The sequence below is a fragment of the Eublepharis macularius genome, chromosome 3 (genome assembly GCF_028583425.1).
Source record: "Eublepharis macularius isolate TG4126 chromosome 3, MPM_Emac_v1.0, whole genome shotgun sequence".
Taxonomy (NCBI): domain Eukaryota; kingdom Metazoa; phylum Chordata; class Lepidosauria; order Squamata; family Eublepharidae; genus Eublepharis; species Eublepharis macularius.
This window is the reverse complement of record NC_072792.1, coordinates 23,869,481-23,875,480: the sequence shown is the minus strand read 5'-3', so window position 1 is coordinate 23,875,480 and position 6,000 is coordinate 23,869,481.

Below are 6,000 nucleotides of genomic sequence, written 5' to 3'. Positions count from 1 at the left end.
CCTGCTGATTCACGTAGTACATGGCAGTCGTGTTGTCCGTCTGCACCAAGACATGACGATTTCTCAGCAGTGCTGTAAGAGACACAAGTGCGAAACGAATGGCCCTTAGTTCAAGCACATTGATATGGAGGGTCTTTTCCCTGTCAGACCAGACATCTTGCACCGACACATCACCACAGTAAGCCCCCCATCCCAACAGAGAGGCATCAGTGGTAACCGTGATGTCATGGTGTTGATACCCGAAAGGGGTCCCTCTAAACAAGTTGTCGTCAGACAGCCACCAGTCCAAGGAGGAGAGGATGACCCTCGGGATAGAGAATTTGAGGGACGGAGGGTGCAGTAGAGCATCATACCTCCGCACAAACCAGTTCTGTAGAGAGCGCATACGCAGCCTAGCGAAAGGCACCACAGAGGTGGCCGCTGCCATATGCCCTAGTAAGCACTGGATAGTGCGCACAGACTGGAACCGGTTCCTTTTAAACATGGACACTAGACCCCTTAGGGACCGAGCCCTCTCCAAGGGGAGCAGGGCCTTACCCTCCACAGAGTCTAACAGTGCACCAATGTAGGACACCTTGCAGTTGGGCACCAGTTTGGATTTCTCCAAGTTCACCAGGAGCCCCAGGCGTTGGCAAGTGCTAAGTACCAAGCCAATGTCCTGCACCAGCCTAGACTCTGATTCAGCCACGATGAGCCAGTCATCGAGGTACGGAAAGATGGTACAGCCTTCTTCCCGTAGGAAGGAAACCACAGGGGCCACACATTTAGTGAACACTCGTGGGGCAGTGGACAGGCCAAAGGGGAGCACCTTATACCGGAAAACCCGTTGCCGGTAAACAAAGCTCAGGTACTTCCTGTGCTCCTTCCGTATGCCCACGTGAAAGTATGCGTCTTTTAAGTCAAGAACCGCAAACCAATCCCCCTGTTTTAGCAAGGCGATCACAGCCGCCAACGTTACCATTTTGAATTTGGTCACCTTGAGGAAGGCATTAAGGCCCCTCAGATCTAAGATGGGACGTAAGCCCCCATCCTTCTTAGGGACCAGGAAGAACCTAGAGAAGAATCCCTTTACAGAGTCCTCATAGGGCAATTCTTCCACAGCACCTTTGGCCAAGAGCGACACGATCTCCGCATCCAGCTCGGCCATAGTGTTATTGACAGCTGTCAGGGGTGAACTGCATCTAGGCAGCTCAACGAACTCCAGCCCGTATCCCAGTTCAACAATAGTTAAGACCCATGAGTCAGATGTTATTGACTCCCACTCAGAGAGGAGTGGACTAAGTCTGTCCGAAAAGTTCGGGGATACGGCTGGCGTGACCCGTCAGTACTGCCTCCCGGTGCCCTGCTGATCCTTCTGCTGGGCCGGTTGTTGTGCCGGACGAGGCTTGAAGGGCCGACGCCTCCTCTGCTGTTGTGCGGGAGGGTAGGGCCGCTGTTGGTAGGCAGGATACTGCTGGTAGCCCGGCCGCTGTTGATGGTATCTGCCCTGGTAATGGTAAGGGCCAGATCGGGGAGCGTACCGTGACCTGGAGGAGGGCTTGTCCGCTGGAGCCAGACCCAAAGACCGCGCCGTCTGCCGGTCCTCCTTCTTCTTCTTCAGGGTCTCGTCGGTCGCTTTGGAAAAGAGCGAGTCCCCCTCAAATGGCATGCTCTCCACTCTGGAACGCACCTCTTGGGACAGGGCCGTAGACCGCAACCAGGAGTGGCGCCTGAGGACCACCGCCGAAGCCATCCCTCTAGCAGCAGTGTCAGCAGCGTGGCTTCCAGCGTTCATCTGCTGCTTAGACAGCCTCACAGCCTCTGTCTGCAGCAGGGACACCACAGCCTTCTGCTCAGGAGGGAGGTCCCGGGTATAGGATGCCAACTTCTCCCAGAGGTACAGCTGGTACCCTGCCATGATGGTCTGATAGTTGGCAATCCTCAGACCCAGGGAAGAAACAATGTACTGGCGCCTGCCCATGGCATCCAGTTTCTTGCCCTCCTTATCGGCAGGTACCGAGGAGTGACCCGATCGCCTGGGGTTGAACTCCTCTGTGACCAAGGAGGAAGGTGGAGGGTGTTTCACCAGCGCCGGCCAGGTACCCTGCTTGATCTTGTAGAGCTGCTCAATCCTCTTGGATGTTGGAGGTTGATCGCAGGGCACCTGCCATACCTTCTCCACGATTTCCTCAAGACCCTCGAGCATGGGGAAGCCAACGTATGCCGGGTTGTCTCCGTAAATGCGTTTGAGGAGCTTGTCCTTGGTCTGGGGAACTGCCGAGGAGATGTCCATCTCGAGAGCCTTGGCCATCCTTGCCATCTGGTCGGCGTAGATGCGGAGGTCCTCGAATGGCGAGTCCGCAGATGGTACCAGCTCCTCAGCTGGCGATGGTTCGGACCAGGACTCCGACTGGTAGCCGCCAAAGCTCTCCACATCCTCCTCATCGGAACCGAGCTGGGATTCCGGAACCTGGTGCGGAGGGGGAGCCCACGTCGACCTCGATGTCGAAGGCCTCGGTTCCGACACGGAGAAACCCGCAGGTGCCCCTTCCCACTGGCAATGGTATGGCGAGGGGAGGTAGGAGGCCTGTCGATGTCGGGACGCAGTGGACCGGGCCGATCGGACACTGTCCCCAGACCGACGTCGCTCACGACCGGCAGCTGGTGAAGATGGACGGGCAGGGGAAGGACGGCTCCGACGTGGAGACGGGCTCGGTTCCAGCCTCGGCGACCGAAGAGCAGGCGATGTTCGGATCCGACGGCGCGGGCTCGGCTCCGGTCCCGAAGAGAATTCTGCGGGGACCGTCTCGAAGGCCATCGGATCCGGCACCGGCACGGAGATGTCTTCTGGCTCCGGGGAATCCAGATGAGGGGAAGGCGTGTGAGGAAGCACGATGACCTCTTCCTGAGTAGCGGGATGCGGCGACCGGTGATGTTTGGTCTTCTTCTTCTTCTTCGCCGGTTCCGAAGAAGACCTCGGAACCGACGCGCTCCTCGCCTTCGAAGGGGACCTCGGCCTCGATCTCTTAGGTTTTACCGGAATCGACCCGGTCGTCGGTTCCGATCGGGGACTCGGAAGACGGATCCTCGGTTCCGATGTCGGTCTCGGATCCGACCTGGTGGAAGATGCGCTACGGGGCGGCCGCACCGGTCCCTGCGCTGGAGAGGCCGCTCTCGACGCCGAGGCACTCGGGGGACGCGGTTTCGACCCCGACCTCGCGGAGGCCACTGAGCCAGCTCTGGAATGCCGTTCGGCAGAGGGGCTAGGGCCGGCCTTGGAGGAGGGCAACGGGGCGCCTCCGGACATGACCTTCTGCCACAGGGAGGAGTTAAGACGGGCCTTGCGCTCCTGTCGGGCCTTGCTGGTGAAGCCCTGGCAAATCTTACAGGCCGTTACATTATGGGTCTCCCCCAAACAGAACAGGCACAGTTCATGGCCATCGGTCTTGGCCATTTTAGTGTGGCATTGGAGGCAATGCTTGAAGAGAGCCTTTGAGGCCATCTTCAGGGGCACGCGAAAGGAAGGTCAAAAACAGTCCGAGTCAAATTACCGAGTCCACAACAAAGTCCAAACGAGATCCGAAGAATAGTCGAGGTCACGAAGTCCGAAGTCAAAAGCCAAGCAATCAGTCAGATAAAGCACGAAGCACAAAAGCACAGAGCAACGAAGCTCACGTTCTCTCCAAGCGGCGGCAAGAAGAGAACTGAGGGAAGGGGCCGTTGGTCGCTGGAGGATCACGTGACCGTTTGGGCGGGAAAACGGTCGCTGAGGCGCGCGACAAACGGCCCCTTCGGAGCCATGGAAGCTCTAGAAAATTCTCCGGCGGCTGGCCTGCGCCTGCGCAGTCCCATGTGTGGAGGCACAGAAGAACGAAGATGAACATGGCGTTGCTAATTCAGAGTCGACGTCTTCAGGAACTAAGCCAGCTCCATGCTGTAGAGCAGGAGCCAATTATGACAGGTGTCACTCATGTCATTCTCGTAACTTCTGAATGCGGTAACAGTGAGTCTCTCTACACGAGACATCTTACCTGAGGATGCTCAAGTGTAGGGAGACGAAGTGTAGTTTAAAAAGACAGAGCCAAAGAGACTGTCATTTTCACCTCTCTACAGGAGAGCCTGCAGAGATTGCTCAAGAGGGTTTGTTAATTTCTGGAAGGCTCTGTCAGTTTCCCCTCCCCTTTGGGGAGGCGAAGATAAAATGAACAAACCTTCTGAGGAGTGATCTCCGCTGACTCTTTTTAAATTGCCCTTGTGTAGAGAGGTGAAATTGAACTATGCTTCCCAGCTAACATTGCATCTCCCTACACTTGAGCGTCCCCATATAAGAGGTCTCATGTAGAGAGACTCAGTATGGTCTAGGTGAAAGATGCAGTTTTTCCACAGCTGAGGGGGGCAGGGAAGTGGGAGGATATGATGCTTTTGTGTAGAGGAACTAAGTCATTTGCCCCACCCATATAATTCTTTTATGCAGTCATCACTGTGATGCAAGAGTTTACCCAAGAAGTAGCTCCCATAGAGCTTGTAAATAGCGACTTACCTGGGCCTAGTAAAAAATGCTTCCAGACAATCTAGCATTTATAAAAGCCCCCCCTTCCCCCCAGCTTGTAGTTGACTGACATCCTTTTGTAGGTTGTCTAATTTGCTTGTCTATCTGCAAGACTTCTAGTAAGGAATTAGATGGAAATCTGGTATTCACCCATCTGTCCCAAAAATACTATGGAAGTAAGAACTACTGGGCTCATATATCAAATATGAGAGCAGACAGCTTGTTGTTGGATAAAAGATGTTCTGAATGAAGTATTCTTTGTATTGTCGAAGGCTTTCATGGCCAGAGAATGATGGTTGTTGTGGGTTTTCCGGGCTGTATTGCCGTGGTCTTGGCATTGTAGTTCCTGACGTTTCACCAGCAGCTGTGGCTGGCATCTTCAGAGGTGTAGCACCAAAAGACAGAGATCTCTCAGTGTCACAGTGTGGAAAAGATGTTGGCAGGTCATTTATATCTACTCAGGAGGGGTGGGGTTGAGCTGAGTCATCCTGTAAGAGTTTCCCAGGGTGTGGAATGCTAATGGCGGGAGGCTTCACTGTATCCTGAGGAGGTTCTTTTGCATATGGATTGGTGCTTGATGTGCTAATCTTCTCTGCAGGGCTATTGTCGGGTATAGAGTGTTTTGTTAGCCTGGTGTTTTTCAGAACTGGAAACCATGCTCTGTTCATTCTTAAGGTTTCTTCTTTCCTGTTGAAGTTTTGCTTATGCTTGTGAATTTCAATGGCTTCCCTGTGCAGTCTGACAAAGTAGTTGGAAGTGTTGTCCAGTATTTTGGTGTCCTGGAATAGGATACTGTGCCCTGTTTGCGTTAGGCTATGTTCAGCCACTGCTGATTTTTCAGGTTGTCCAAGTCCGCAGTGTCTTTCATGTTCTTTTATTCTTGTCTGGATGCTACGCTTTGTGGTCCCGATGTAAACTTGTCCACAGCTGCAGGGTATACGGTATTCTTTCTCCTTAAAAGGCCCTCATACAGACATAGCTCAACCATGGTTCAGGTTTTGCTGCAGTTAGGGCGCCTTTTTCAGTTGTTCTTCATGCCTGTACTATAGCAGCCGTACACACACTCACATTATGAACGACATGGACAGCAACCCTCTTGACTTCTTTCCCTTCCCCAGTAATGCATAATAACCCTCATCTATGTCATGCTGCTACTATGTTTCGTATTTCCTCCCCCCCCCCCCTTATTATTATACAACTTTGGGTAATGGAACATTCACAAACATGGTAAAAACTGTACACGTGAATCTTGCCATTTGTGTTTTTGTCATTCCTTCTCTGTTCTGAAATAGTAAATGAGAAAGTTTTTAATCTCTTTCTTCCAGTCTGTCTCTAGGTGCAGCCTCTTTTTTTGATTCTCTCACTTTTTATATCCTGCAATCAGATTGTGACATGCACACCTAGTGCAAGCTCTAGAACTTTAGATCTGTTTAAAAGAGGAAAATTAGCATGGTGAATGGGTGGGCACCAGG